The sequence below is a fragment of the Heterocephalus glaber genome, unplaced genomic scaffold (genome assembly GCF_053883595.1).
Source record: "Heterocephalus glaber isolate CG9 unplaced genomic scaffold, H.glaber_assembly_v1.0 deba00001429, whole genome shotgun sequence".
Lineage (NCBI taxonomy): Eukaryota > Metazoa > Chordata > Mammalia > Rodentia > Bathyergidae > Heterocephalus > Heterocephalus glaber.
In genome coordinates this window covers 30,605,253-30,621,479 of record NW_028258294.1, presented here as the reverse complement: position 1 = coordinate 30,621,479, position 16,227 = coordinate 30,605,253, and the positions used below count along the sequence as shown (strand labels likewise).

The 16,227-nt window shown below is 36.7% G+C and overlaps 1 protein-coding gene across 2 annotated transcripts in view; it reads left to right on the top strand.

The window, feature by feature from the left end:
• LOC101718947 (NXPE family member 4) overlaps window positions 1-16,227 on the top strand; it is a 75,001-nt gene that overhangs the window by 7,417 nt on the left and 51,357 nt on the right. Inside the window, exon 1 of one of the 2 annotated variants that reach the window (XM_087212408.1) lies at window positions 559-593. The exons of the other annotated variant lie outside the window; for it this stretch is intronic. The gene's annotated coding sequence lies outside the window, so the exon portion shown is untranslated. Of the gene's footprint in view, window positions 1-558; window positions 594-16,227 lie in introns of those variants that run through there. 2 annotated transcript variants of the gene reach the window in all.

The window sequence follows — 16,227 nt, the reverse complement described above, 5'->3', positions numbered from 1 at the left end:
TTCTGGAATCCTAGCTATTATATGCCTATGTGTAGATTTTTTTTGATTAAGGCTAGCTGGAGTCCTATATGCCTCACTTATCTGTATGTCAAGTTCTTTTCCCCTCCTTGGGAAGTTTTCTGCCATCACTTCTCTAAAGAGTTTTTTTATGTCATCTGCACTCTCTCCTCTTTCTTCATTGACTCCAATCAGTCTTATGTTATTCTTCTTTACATCGTCTAGCAGCTGCTGGATTGATTTCTCACGTTCCCTTACAATTTTAAAGCAATTTTTCTTTTCCTCCCCACTAATGGCAATCTTATTTTCTATATGTGAAATTCTATCCTCACATTGGTTCATTCTGCTGCTCAGACTTTCAGTGGAGTTTTTAATCTCTTGGAATTCTGTTTGTATCTCTTTTATGGATTCCACTTGTTTCCTATGTTGAAATTCCATCATGTTCCTCAGATCCTCTATTTTTTTATCTGTGTCCTCTCTAGATTTATTAATCATGTCTTGAACCATGAGCAAAATCTTTGCTGTTATCTGAGTAATTATTTCTGATTTCATTTTTCCCAGATCCTCTTTTGTTGCCAGTTCATAGAGTCCAGGTGGTGAGTATCAGATTGTTCCATCTCATTTCCCTTTGGGGTTGCTGTAGCTGATCCAGAAGTCTGTTTTTGAGACTTGTTTACATGTCTTCTCATTTCCACTGGAGGGGGTGCTTCTGACGCCCATGAGGCTCACCTCTGCCCTAGGAGCTTGGGATGGATGGCAGCGGGGGAACTTCCTTCCAGGTGCTGGGACCGGCTGAGCTTCTCTGCCCTAGGAGCCTGGGATGGAGGCAGGGAGCTTCCTTCTGGGTGCTGGGACCGGCTCACCTTCTCTGCCCTAGGATCCTGGGTTAGAGATGGGAATCTTCCTTCTGAGTGCTGGGACTGGCTCACCATCTCTGCCCTAGGAGCCTGGGATGGAGGCGGGGAGCTTCCTTCCAGTTTCTGGGACTGGCTGGGATCTCTTCTTATTAAAAAGCTTAGTTTGTAGAGATTTCAGTTCATAGTCAGCTGGCTCCAAGACAGGGGTGATAAACAGGCCTTGTAGAGGAGAAACAACATGGTGTGCACAAAGTACCAAAGGCAACAAGGGAGAAAGTACTGATATATTGAATACTGATTGGATGAACATGGCTTTCACAGAGTATGATTACCAATGATATAAAACCAAGTATATTTTCATGTCAATTTTAAACTTAGATCAAACTCAGGACAAACATCTTTATTAATACATCACCAAGTGTGGTAGGATTATAACTGCAGCACTGTAATTAGAGAGATTGCTGGAGAAAGTGAGCATTTCAAATTATCATATAACTGGATGAGAAAATATGTTAAGATGAGCAATCATTTTATAGAATGTATCTTAAATAGATATTATTTTCTGTATTTTTCCAAAATAATAGCATTATTATGAAGAAAATGGGAAGAGAGTGGCAAAGCAATTTTGTTTCTCAGCAATGAAACCCTAGTTTGTATTTTGTTTGGTAGATGGGAATATAAGACACTAACTGATGTCATGAATTTCAATACATACAAAACTGTGTGTTTGTCACTTAAAGGAATCATGGAACTCCTTTTCTTCAGTGTTTTGAGAACAGACTGATAGGGAGAAAATATGGAAAATTACATGCTATCTATAATTTTTTAAACCAATGTGTAGAGGTACAATTTATACACAGTAAAATTCACCATTTTTGCTAAGCAGTTCTATGAATTTTAATGGTAACATAAGCCACTACATTTAAGGTACATACCAGTTCCACTATCCAAAATATTATCTCATACTCTCTTTTGGTCAATCCTTGCCTCTGCCCTCAGGCCTAGCAACCCCTTAATCTGTTTACAGTTACCATAGCTTTGCCTTTTCTAGCATGTCATAAAGCCTCTTTAGTCTTAGTCCTTATCCTTAGCATGAAATATTTGAGATTCTTATTACTTGAGTGCCTTACTTTTTCCTACTGAGTAGTAGTCCATTATATGAATGCATCTCAGCTTGTTTACCAAGTGGCAGGATGTTTGAATTATTTTTAATTAGGGGCAGTTGTGAGTAGAAATGATTAAAACTCCTGTACTTGTTTTTGTGCAAATATAATTTTCATTTCTCTGGTATGATGTTATTATGTGGTAAGTCTATTTTAACACTGAAAGAACCTGTCAAACTGTTTCCCAAAGTGCACCATTTTAGCAGCCCCCCAGCCACATGTGAGAGTTGACATTTCAACTGATGTATAACAGAATCATATTGTGATTTTAATCTTCACTTCCCTAATGATAGATGATATGGAACATATTTTTATATGCTCATTTACCATCTGTATATCTTTTTGCTGGAATGTTCAAACTTTTGCCCAATTTTTACATGGGTTGTTTCTTTTTTTAATTATTTAAATTTATTGGTACATTTTTAGATATACATTATGTGATCATTATGATCACATTCATCATAGGGAATTTGTACCAGTACATGATATATCTTGATTCTTCTTTTTTTCCCATTGCCTTACTCTCCCTTCAACCCTTCTTCCCCTTCTTATTTACAAAACCTTTGTTTCCATTTTTTTTCATTTTTTCTCATTTTTTTTCTTTTTTTCTCATTTTTTTTCTTTTCCCTTCCTTCCTTTTCCCCTCCTCTCTCCCTAGTTCCCCTTCCTATTTGAACATTTTCTATTTCACAATATAAAATTATATACATATTGGTCCTTTTTTACACTTTTGGTATCTCACACCAGAGAAACGATGTGATATTTACACAAGTGTGTCTGATTTATTTTACTTAACAGTATAGTTTCAAACCCTTAGGCAACCTTGTCAAAAAAAAAAAAAAAGGAAAGAAAAGGCCAAATTCATGCAATTAGGAATGAAAAGGAGGAAATTACAATGGACCCAGCAGAAATCCAGAGGATCATCAATACCTACTTTGAGAACGTATAAGTCAATAAGATGGAAAACACTGAAGAAATGGACAGATTTCTAGACACATATGAATTACCAAAGTTGAACGAAGAAGACCTAAAAATTCTAAACAACCAATATCAATCAATGAAATTGAAAACATAATTAAAAACATACCAACTAAGGAAAGCCTGGGCCCTGATGGTTTCACAGCTGAATTCTACAAGACATTTAGCGGGGAACTACTGCCACTATTGTTTAAACTCTTCAATGAAATTGAAAGGGAAGCAATACTTCCAAATTCATTCCTGGAAACAAGCATCATCTTGATCCCCAAAGCAGAGAAAGACCCAATGGAAAAAGAGAACTATAGGCCAATCTCACTAATGAACGAAGATGCAAAAATCCTCAAGAAGATACTGGCAGTCCCAGCCCAGAGGAAAGGGCTTTTGGGCTACCTTCTGTCCCATTGCTCCCAGCCCAGAGGAAGGGGCTTCTGGGCCACCATCCCTACCTCTGCTCTCAGCCCCTATCCCTCCTCTTCCAGCTCAGAGGAGGTGATCCATGCGGGCACCAACAGCTCCCCCCACCACCCCCCCAGCTGAAATGAGAAAACACGTAAATAAGTCTCAAAACCAGACTTCCAGATCACCTACAGCAACCCCAAAGGGAAATGAGATGGAACACTCTGATACTCAACCACCTGGACCCACTGAACTGGCAACAAAAGGGGAATCTGAAAAAAATGAAATCAGAAATAATTTCTCAGATAAAAAGAGAAATTGTGCCCCTAGTGCAAGACATGATTAATAAATCTAGAGAGGAGCTGAGGAACATGATAGAATCCCAACATAGGAAACAAATGGAATCCATAAAACAGATGCAAATAGATCTCCAGGACATGAAAAACTCCATTGAAAGTCTACACAGCAGAATGAGCCAATGTGAGGACAGAATTTCAGATATAGAAGATAAGATTGCAATTAATGACCAGGAAAAGAAATAGTACTTCAAAATTATAAGGGAACAGGAGAAATCAATCCAGCAGCTGCTAGACAATGCAAAGAAGAATAACATAAGACTGACTGGAGTCAATAAAGAAACGGGAGAGAGTGGAGATGACATTAAAAAACTCATCACAGAAGTGATGGCAGAAAACTTCCCAAGCAGGGGAAAAGAACTTGACATACAGATAAGTGAGGCATATAGGACTCCAGCTAGCCTTGATCAAAAAAAAATCCACACATAGGCATATAATTGTTAAGATTCCAGAAACACAACAGAAGAACAAAGTTCTACAAGCAATTAGAGAAAAGAAACAAATCACATACAAAGGAAAGCTTATTAGAATCACAGCAGACTTCTCAGTGCAAACCCTCAAGGCAAGAAGAGCTTGGAGTGGTGTATTTCAAGCCCTAAAGGAAAGCAGCCTCCAACACAGACTGAAGTACCCTGCAAAACTATCTTTCAAAATTGTTGGAGAAATAAGATACTTTCATGACAAAAAGCACCTTAGGAACTTCGTGAATACCAAAACAGCACTCCAAAGAATTTTACACAATAGCCTAGGAACAGAAATTGAGGATCACAACCCCAGGAAGCAAAGCAGAGTGAACCCATCTGGCATGACAAGAAATTAAATGTAAAGGGGGAGAACCCAACAAAAAGAAAGTCATGGCAATGACAAGTCAATATGTTTCAGTTATAACCATCCATGTTAATGGTCTCAATTCACCAATCAAAAGAAATAGACTGGCAGAATGGGTCAAGAAGCAAAATCCAACAATATGCTGCATACAAGAAACACACTTAATTCAAAAGGAAACTCATAGACTGAAAGTTAAAGGGTGGAAAACAATACTCCATGTGACAGGAACCCGAGAAAAAGCAGAAGTAGCTATCCTCTTTGCAGATCAAGTAGATTTCAAACCAACACTGATTAAGAGAGACAAAGAAGGACACTACATCCTTGTAAAGGGAACAATCCAAGAGGAAGAGATGACAATCATAAATATCTATGCACAAAACACTAGGGTGCCCAACTATATAAAACAAATACTAATGGACATGAAAAGTCATATACTAATACAACTGTAGTGAGGGACCTCAACACCCCACTGTCACAAATAGATAGATCAACTAGACTAAAAATAAGTAATGAAATACTAGAACTCAATCGAACTCTAGAACAAATGAACTTAGCAGATGTTTACAGAGTCTTACGCCCCACAAAATCAGAATACACATTCTTCTCAGCTACACGTGGGTCATTCTCAAAATAAACCACACACTCACACATAGAACATGTTTAAATAAGTGCAAAGGAATTGAAGTTATCCCCTGTATATTATCAGATCATAGTGCGATGAAATTGGAGATCCATAGCAAAAGAAACAAAAAATTTCATAAACATGTGGAAATTGAACAACACACTTCTGAATAACCAATGGGTCACAGAGGAAATTAAAGAAGAAATCAGACAGTTCCTTCCATTAAATGACAATGACAATACAACATATCAGAATCTATGGGACACAATGAAAACAGTCTTAGGAGGGAAATTCATAGCAGTGAATATGCATATTAGGAAAACAGAATGAGCCCAATAAAACAACCTGATGCTGAACCTCAAGCTTCTACAAAAGAAGAGCAGGACAAACCCAAAGCTCATACAAGGGAGGAAATTATAAAGATGAGAGAAGAAATCAATGCAATGGAGACTAAGAGAACAATACAAAAAATCAATGATGCCAAGAGTTGGTTCTTTGAAAGAATCAACAAAATTGACAAACCCTTAGCCAACCTTATCAGAAAAAGGAAAGAAAAGGCCCAAATCCATGCAGTTAGGAATGAAAAGGGTGAAATTACAACAGACCTAGCAGAAGTCCAGAGGATCATCAATACCTACTTCAAGAACCTATACACCAATAAGATGGACAACACAGAAGAAATAGACAGATTCCTAGATACATATGAATTACCAAAGTTGAACAAAGAAGACCTAAAAATTCTAAACAACCCAATATCAACCAATGAAATTGAAAACCTAATAAAAAAACTTATCAACTAAGAAAAGCCTGGGTCCTGATGGCTTCACTACTGAATTCTACAAGATATTTAGAGAGGAACTACTGCCACTACTGTTTAAACTCTTCAATGAAATTGAAAGGGAAGCAATACTTCCAAATTCATTCCTGGAAGCAAATATCACCTTGATCCCCAAAGCAGAGAAAGACCCAACAGAAAAGAAGAACTATAGGCCAATCTCAGTAATGAACATAGATGCAAAAATCCTCAATAAGATACTGGCAAATAGAATGAAGAGGATCACCAAGAAGATCATACACCCTGATTAAGTGGGATTCATCCCAGGGATGCAGGAATGGTTCAACATACTCAAATAAATCAATGTCATACACTATATCAATAGAGCCAAGAACCAAAACCATATGATTATCTCCATAGACACAGAAAAAGCATTTGACAAAATTCAACATCCATTTATGATAAAAACCCTACAAAAAATTGGAATAGATGGTCTCTACATCAAACTAATAAAAGCCACCTATGAAAACTCAACAGCCAATATCATACTAAATGGTCAAAACCTGAAATCCTTCACACTAAAATTAGGAACAAGACAAGGATGTCCACTATCACCACTCTCGTTCAATATAATTTTGGAAACATTAGCCACAGCAATAAGACAAGATAAAGGAATAAAGATAGGAAATGAAGAAGTCAAATTATTATTATTTGCAGATGACATGATACTCTATAGAGAAGATCCCAAAAACTCCACCAAAAGTCTTCCAGACTTACTAACCAAATTCAGTCAAGTAGCTGGTTATAAGGTCAACACACAAAAATCATAGCTTTCTTCTACATGAATGACAGACTCACTGAGAGTGAAATAGGGCAAATAATTCCTTTCACAATAGCATCCAAAAAATTGAAATACCTAGGAATCAACCTAACAAAATAAATCAAAGACCTCTTCTCTGAAAACTATGGCACTCTGAAAAGAGAGATTGAAGATGATATCAGAAAATGGACAGACATCCCCTGCTCCTGGGTAGGAAGGATTAATACAGTGAAAATGCCCATACTTCCAAAACTGCTATATAGATTCAATGCAATTCCAATTGAGATCCCAGCTGTATACTTCATGGACCTTGACAAAGCAATCCAAAAATTCGTTTGGAACAAGAAGAGACCTAGAATAGCAAAAGCAATTCTAGGTAACAGAGACATGGCAGAGGTACCACAATTCCCAACCTGCAACTATACTACAAAGCTACTGTGATAAAAATAGCATGGTACTGGCAAAGAAACAGACCTGAGGACCAGTGGAACAGATTAGAAGATGCAGAAACAATGCCAGACACACTCAGCCATCTCATCTTCAATAAAGGAGCCAAACACCCTCACTGTAGGAAAGATAGCCTCTTTAATAAATGGTGCTTGAAAAATTGGGTTTCAACTTGCCAAAGATTAAAACTAGACCTATATCTCTCACCATGCACTAAACTAAAATCAAAATGGATTAAAGATCTAAACATTAAAATAGAAACTCTGAACCAGTTGGAACAGAGGTTAGGTAGAACTCTTGAAGACATCGGTGTAGGTAAAGATTTGATGAACAAAGCCTCAGTTGCCCGTGAACTAGCACAAACAGTCAACAAGTGGGATCTCTTCTTATTAAAAAGCTTCTGCACAGCAAGAGAAACCACCAGCAGTGTGAAGAGACAACCCACAATGTGGGAAAAAATCTTCACCTGCTCTTCCTCAGACAAAGGTCTACTATCTCAAATCTATAAAGAACTGAAAAAGATCAGACCTCCCAAATTTAAAGACCCAATCCGAAAATGGGCATCTGAAATGAACAGACATTTCTCAGACAAAGAAATAGAAATAGCAAATAAATACATGAAAAAATGTTCACCATCACTGGTCATTCGAGAGATGCAAATGAAAACAACGCTGAGATTCAACTTCACTCCAGAAAGAATGGCTGCTATCATGAAATCAACCAATAACAAATGCTGGCGAGGCTGTGGGAAAGAGGAACCCTGCTCCACTGCTGGTGGGAGTGTTGACTGGTACCAACCACTGTGGAAATCAGTATGGAGATACCTCAAAGAACTAGGACTGGAAGTCCCATTTGATCCAGCTATTCCACTGCTTGGGATCTTCCCCAAAGAATGAAAAGAATCATAACACAGTGATGTATGTGCACCCCTGTTCATAGCAGCACAGTTTGTGATAGCTAAAACTTGGAAACAGCCCAAATGCCCATCAACTGGAGACTGGATAAAAAGAAGTTTGATTTTTTATAAAATGAAGTACTACTCAGCCATAAAAAATCAGAAATTAGAAACATTTATAGCTAAGTGGATGCACATTGAGGCGATACTCTTAAGTGAAATAAATAGAACACTCATGCATAAATACCAAATAGTTTCTCTGGTGTGAGAAACTGAAAGTGTAAATGAAGACTAAAATGTATAATAGGTAATGTGAAGTAGGAAGAAAAGGGCAAAGGGGAAGGAAGTGGGAGGGCTAGGGGAAAGGAAAGAAGGGAATGGGATTAATATGAGAAAATGGAAAAATAGGAACAAAATCTTTTTAAATAGGGAGGAATGGAGGGGTTGAAGGGAAGGCTGGGCAAAGCTGAAAAATAAGAACCAGGAGAGATTATGTAAAGGTGCAAATTTCTAATGATGAATGTCATTATATTGTATACCTCAAATGTACCGATGATTAGAATGAATAACCGATAATGCAAAATAGGAAGAAAAGGTCAAAACAGATAGGGTAGTAGGAGGGAAGGGGAAAGGAAAGAAGGGAAAGGAAAAATGATGAGAAATGGAAAAAATTGAAATAAAGTCTTTGTAAATAGGGAAGGGTGGAGGGCGTGAAGGGAGGGCTAGGAATGGGGAAAAAATAAGAACCAAGATGCATTATGGAAAGGTACAATTCCCAATGAGAAATGTAATTGTGTTGTATGCCTGAAATGTACCAATAAAAGAATTTAACAACAACAAAAAAAAGATCCTGGCAAATAGAATGCACAAAATCAACAAGAAGATCAATCATACACCCTGATCAAGTGGGATTCATCCAGGGATGCAGGGATGGTTCAACATACCCAAATCAATAAATGCAGTACACTATATTAATAGATCCAAGGACAAAAACCATATGATCATCTCAATAGATGCAGAAAAAGCATTTGGGAAAATCCAATACGCATTTATGATAAAAAAAAATAACTCTACAAACAATTGGAATAGACAGTCTCTACCTCAATCTGATAAAAGCCATCTATGAAAAACCAACAGCCAATATCATACTAAATGGTCAAAAACTGAAATCTTTCACACTAAAATCAGGAACAAGACAAGGATGTCCACTATCACCACTCCTGTTCAATATACTTTTGGAAACATTAGCCATAGCAATTAGACAAAAGAAATGAAAGGAATAAAAATAGGAAGTGAAGAAGTCAAATTGTCACTATTTGCAGATGACATGATACTCTATATAGAAGACCCCAAGAACGTCACCAAAAGTCTTCTAGACTTAATATCAGTAGAGTAGCTGGATACAAAGTTAACACACAAAAATCAATAGCTTTCCTCTACACGAACAACAGACTCACTGAGGGAGAAATAGGGCAAACAATTCCTTTCGCAATAGCACCCAAAAAATTGAAATATCTAGGAATCAACCTAACAAAAGAAATCAAAGACCTCTACTCTGAAAACTATAGCACTCTGAAAAGAGAAATTGAAGATGATACCAGAAAATGGAAAGACATCCCTTGCTCCTGGGTAGGAAGAACCAACATAGTGAAAATGGCCATACTTCTAAAACTGCTATACAGATTCAATGCAATCCCAATTAAAATTCCAGCAGCATACTTCATGAACCTTGAGAAAACAATCCAAAAATTCATTTGCAGCCAAAAGAGACCTAGAATAGCAAAAGCCATTCTAGACATTAAAGACAAGTTATCACAAGCCCCAACTTGAAACTATACTACAAAGCCACTGTGATAAAAACAGCATGGTATTTGCAAAGAAACAGACCTGAGGACCAGTGGAACAGATTAGAAGATGCACAAACAACTCCAGACACACTCAGCCACCTCATCTTCGATAAAAGAGCCAAACACCCTCACTGAAGGAACGATACCCTCTTTAAAAAATGGTGCTGGAAAAATTGGGTTTCAACTTGCCAAAGATTAAAACTAGACCTATATGTCTCACCATGCACTTAAGTAAAATTGAAATGGATTAAAGATCTAAATATTAAAACAGAAACAATAAACCAGCTGGAAGAGAGGTTAGGTAGAACTCTTGAAGATATTGGCATATGAAAAGTTTTCATGAAAAAATCCTCAGTTGCCTGTGAACTAGCACAAACAATCAACAAGTGGGCTCTCTTCTTATTAAAAAGCTTCTGCACAGCAAGAGAAACCACCAACAGTGTAAAGAGAAAACCCACAATGTGGGAAAAAATTTTCACCATCTAGTTTTCAAAGGTCTACTATCAAGAATATATAAAGAACTTTTAAAAATCAGACCTCCCAAATTTAAAGACCCAATCCAAAAATGGGCATCTGAAATGAACAGACATTTCTCAGACAAAGAAATAGAAATACCAGATAAACACATGAAAAAATGTTCAACATCAGTGGTCATTCGAGAGATGCAAATGAAAACAACACAGATTCCACCTCATCCCAGAGAGAATGGCTACTATCATGAAATCAACTAATAACAAATGCTGGCAGGGCTGTGGGAAAGAGGAACCCTACTCCACTGCTGGTGGGAGTGTAGACTGTGCAACCACTGTGGAAATCAGTATGGAGATACCTCAAAGAACTAGGACTGGAAGTCTCATTTGACCCAGCTATTCCTCTGCTGGGTATCTTCCCCAAAGAATTAAAAGAATGATACCACAGTGATATATGTGCGTCCATGTTCATAGCAGCACAGTTTGTAATAGCTAAAACTTAGAAACAGCCCAAATGCCCATCAACTGGAGACTGGATAAAGAAAATGTGGTTTTATGTTTTGTTTTTTTTATAAAATGGAATACTGCTTGCCATAAAGAATGAGAAATTAGGGACGTTTATAGCTAAATGGATGCACATTGAGGCAATAATCTTATGTGAAATAAATAGGACACACATGTGTAAATACCAAATAGTTTCTCTGGTGTGAGAAACTGAAAGTGTAAATAAAGACTAAAAGGTATAATAGATAATGTGAAATAGGAAAAAAGGGCAAAGGAGAAGGGGAAGTGGAAAGGGTAGGGGAAAGAAAAGAAGGTAATGGAATTAATATGCAAAAATGAAAAAATGGAAACAAAGTCTTTGTAAATAGGGAGGAGAGGAGGGGTTGAAGGGAGGGCAGGGGAATGGGGAAAAAATAAGAAACAAGATAGATTACGTAAAGGTACAAATTTCCAATGATGAATGTCATTATATTGTATACCTAAAATGTACCAACATAATTAATAATACAATTGATCTTAGCCAAAAGGCCAAGAAGCGATCAACATAATTAATACTAAAAAAAGACTATGGTCTCAAGGTGCATCAATTTACCTAAAAATATCTCAAGTTTATCCTTCTTTATGGCAGAGTAATACTCCATTGTATAAAAAAATACATCTTTATCCATTAATTTTCTTGTTATTGAGTGTGTGAATATATATACATATATAATATTTTCAGGAAACAAGTCCTTTACATGTGATTTGCAAATATATTCTCTCAATCTGTGGCTGAAAGAAAATATATCTTTTTTTTTTGGTACCAGGGATCAAACTCAGGTCCTTGCATTTGCGAGGCAGGCAGAGAAACCACTGAGCTAAATCCCTGGCCCTGGAAGAAAATATATCTTAATAGTGGCATCTTTTCAAAACAGAAGCTTTTATTTTTATTGAAGTCCAATTAACTTTTTTCTTTTTAATTGTGTTAATAGTGATATATCAAAGAAATTCTTGTATAATCCAAGATCACAAAGGTTCTCTTCTGTGTTTGCTTATTTTTTTAATTTTGCATTTAGGTTTGTGATTCATTTTTAGTTTATTTTTGTACATGTATAAATATGGGTCAAACATGTGCATCAATATCTGGAAGGCCTAATCTTTTCTATTGATTTGCGTCTAACTTTTCAGCAATAGCATATTGTCCTGATCACTATAGCTTTATAGAAAGTATTAAAATCAGGTATCGTGAGGCCATGGAGAACAGGTCCCTGGGTGGCCTTGGCCAATCCAGATCTCCCCATCCTCTGCTTGATTCTTGGGTAAAACGTACCAAGATGCAACATCCTGAGACAGGAAGGAAATGTTTGGGGCAGTTCAGGCTGCATTTTCATTTCTCCCTGAATCAATGCTTGTATTTCAGTGATCTGAGTGGCACTCAGGGAATTAAACCCAGAATGGGGTATTTGGGGAGAAGGTGTCCTTCAGCTGCCATGTGACATGTGGCATGTGCAGGCAAAGGTCAATCAGCTTTCTTGACTGTTGGGGCCAGCTCACCATGGACGCTTATGCTTCTGCTATGCTCACCGCCTGAGTAAGTTGCTTTGCTCAATTTGTGGTGGTGCAAATATCGTGTCTCACTGGAGTAGATCCATGAATTTTTGCAGTCTTCTAGCACTGCCTTTCTTTTTCAAAACTGATTATTCTAGTTCCCTTACTTTTATATTTTGCTATTTTAAATCATCCTGTGTTTTTAACTTCAATTTTAAATTGATAATTGTTAGAATAACTAAAATGTTATCATTAACCTTGACTATTATAATCCCATTCATACTTAGTAGTTCTGGTAGATTTTATGTAGATTCCTTTTGATTATATTTATAGGCAATCATGTTAGTTATGAAGAGATTATTGTTACTATCTTTTCTCCAGAATGTTTGACTTTTATTTAATTTCTTGATAATCCAATATTGATATTGAGTAAGAGGAACAAAACAAATTTTGTTGATTTTTTTTCCTGGCCTTAGGGAGAAAATATTCAGTTTTTTACTTGAGAATATGATGTTAATACAGGTTTTTCTACATTCCTTTATTAAGTTAAGGAAATTTCTATTTCTAGTTTGCTGCAACTTTTAACGTGAAGAACGCTACATTACATCAAATAATTTTTTGTTTCTGCTGAGATTATTGTATAGCTTTTCTTCTTTAGCCTAATGCTGTGGTGACATTGAATTACTTTCAAGTGTTGAATAAAATTTGAGGTACCAGAATAAACACCACTTTATCAAGATATATTATCTATTTTATAAACTGCTGAGTTCAATGTATTAAAATTTTGTTGAAGATGTTTGCATCTATGTTAATTCTGGTTTGGAATCAGGTTATTTTTTTATAAAATGAATAGCAAAAATGTCCTTGCCTCTTCTATTTTATGGAAAAAATATTCCGCAGAATCAATATTAGTCATTCCTTAAATATTTGGTAAAGATTGCAAATGAAACTACATATTCCTGGAGCAGTTGGTGAGGGGATATGGTTTTGGTGGAGGAGACAGATTTTTGACTGAACACGATTTATTTCACAGATACAGGGTTTACCAGGTAATCCACTCTTCTTAAGTGAACATTGATAGCTTGTGTCTTTCAAGGAATTTGTCTATTTTTTCTAAGTTGTCAATGTAAAATTGTTCTAGCATTCCATTATTATTAGCCTTTTAATATCTGTAAGATCTGTAGTGATGTTCTCCCTATCATTTTTTATATTGAAATTTATTCCTTCTCTCCTTTTTTTTTTGAAACAAGGTTTTGCTATATAGTTCAGGCTGGCTTTGAACTCATAGCAATCCTCTTGCCTCAGCCTCCCAAGTACTGAGATTACAGGCCTATACCACCACGCCTGGCTCCTTTTCTCTTCTTAACCTGACAAATAAGAATGATCTTTACAAAGAACTAGGTTTTAGTTTCACTGATTTTCTTCATTGTGTTTCTGTTTTAAAGTTCATTGATTATTTATTCTTAATATTTTCTTCCTCTGCTTAGATGTTAACTTACTCTTGTTTTTCTAATTTTTTAAGGTGAAAGATGAGTGACCTTAGGCCTTTTTTTCCAGTACAGGCATTTAATGTAATTCCCCTCCAAGCCCTCCTTTACCCACATCATACATATTTTGACATGTGTTTCCACCTTCATGACATTAAAAATATTTTCTACACTGGGCAGGGTGGTACATGACTGTAATCCCAGCATTCAGCAGGCTGAGGAAGGAGGATTCTGGGAGTTTGAGGCCAACCTGGGCTATATAGTGAGTCCAAGGCCAGCCTGAATTACAGAGCAAGATCCTGTTTCAAAAAGAAAAAATCTAATTTTTTGTGACTTTCTATTTGTCCAAGGTGTTATTTAGAAGTTTATGATTTATTTTCAAAGTATTTGTAGATTTTTTAAATATCTTTTCACGAGGTGTGGTATTATTCGCATCTCTTGGATATTTATAGTTTTTTTTCTGTTTTTGTTTAAGTAGGACAGTTTTCACTGACATCTTCACAGTCACTGCTTGTTTCTTCATCTTTGTTAAGCCTGCTGATAAGGCTATCAAAAGCATACCTCATGTCATACTTGCTGATAATCTCAACAACTGGCTTATCTCTGATTCTATTAAATGCCTTATTCTTTGTTCCGTATTATGGTGGGATTTTTTGTCTTATTTTGTGTCTCATAATTTTTAAATTTATTGTTTGACATGTAGTTTATAACAATATAAGACTGACATAAATAGCACTTATGTAAAGAAATGTATCCATCTTCTCCTAAGCTACTAGTGAGAGAGAAGAGTGGACCCATTCTAGTCAGTGGAGCTGGTTTTAAGCATTCATTGCCAGGTAGAATTTGGAGGGAGGGGGCATTCTAGATCTAAACCATAGCAATATGAGATGATACAATGCTCCACTTGGCCCCGGGTAATTGAAAGCACTGAAAGCAAAACCATGAAAAAGTGGCAACCACCGTACGTGTCAGAACATCTATTTAAGCTCAAACTCATAAGGCATTTTGGGTATCTCTATCTGTGTAGCAGGCAGGCATCTCAGTTTGGAAATACTCAGGAACAACAAGCCTCAAATGTCAGACTAAGGAGAGTGGATTGTATAAGAAAGCCAAGGTAAGGTTTTCCAGCTGCATCTGAGCCTCTCCACATATACCTTCATAAAATGTCTTGATTTTCCTCCCTTTAGGGTTTCCACATGCTTTTCTCTCCTTCCAAGTATACCTCCTTATTCTGCTAACTGAAATACAGCTTTCAAAGTGTCATAGGGAGTTCCCTCTCTAATTCACAAGTGCAGACTGTGTTCCTTGTTTAGGAAAGCTGGAATCTGAGTTTTCTAGAGGCAGATGGAAAAGCAAGCAGGACAAGGCCAGTCCTAACAAAAGAAGAAAATGCAGTATGGAATATGAGCAGCAAAGGGTAAATATTTTTCAAGTTGCCTTGTTGAGTCAGAACAACAGATAAGATGAAAATTAATTTATTGCCTATATAGTGAGACTGTTGAATTTATAAGGAAAATAAAAGAACCATAAACTGGCTAACAACACTATTGCTTCCTTGAGCAATCCTTTCCGGGGCTCAGCCCTTGTATGTTCATAATGTTTGCTTACATTTCCTCTTGCATCTCTAAATCTTAAGTTGTTAAATCTAGAAGAGTTTTACACTTTAAAATCCTTTCTCCAAACACTTTTATAAGTTTAAAGTTACAGGACCAATCAGTGTTGGTATATACATCTCTTAGAAAACTCTTTTCTTAAGAATTCATCCCACTGGTGAAAAGGTCCAAGGCACTGAAGGTAATCATGAGTTCTACAGCAGCACAACCTCTCTAACCCCACACAGAGGTTGCAGATTCACACCTCACAGTTGTCTTTTTTTTGGTGGGGACTCTAGATTTTTCTTAAAAGTTCTGATTTCACACTCTGGATTTCCAGCTTCAGTTGAAAAAACAGTTGACTGGCACCATTGGGTTTGCCGTCCCAAATAGAATGGGCTGGAGTTGATGGGTCACCTTTTACAGATCAAGCACAGGCAATCCAGAGCCCTGGGGGTAATTTCACTCTGCCAGCTCCTAGTATGGAGTATGGAATGATTCTTGACTTTGCCCTCTCTCATCCTTCGTCTTTAGTCAACAGATTAATGTAACAACCTTGGCATCCATCTCCTTCTTAGTCTAACTTCAAGAATGATTCCAAACTTCATTACCTCTTGGTGACTTTTATAACAGCTAACATATATTGAGTCCCGCTCACTCTATTAA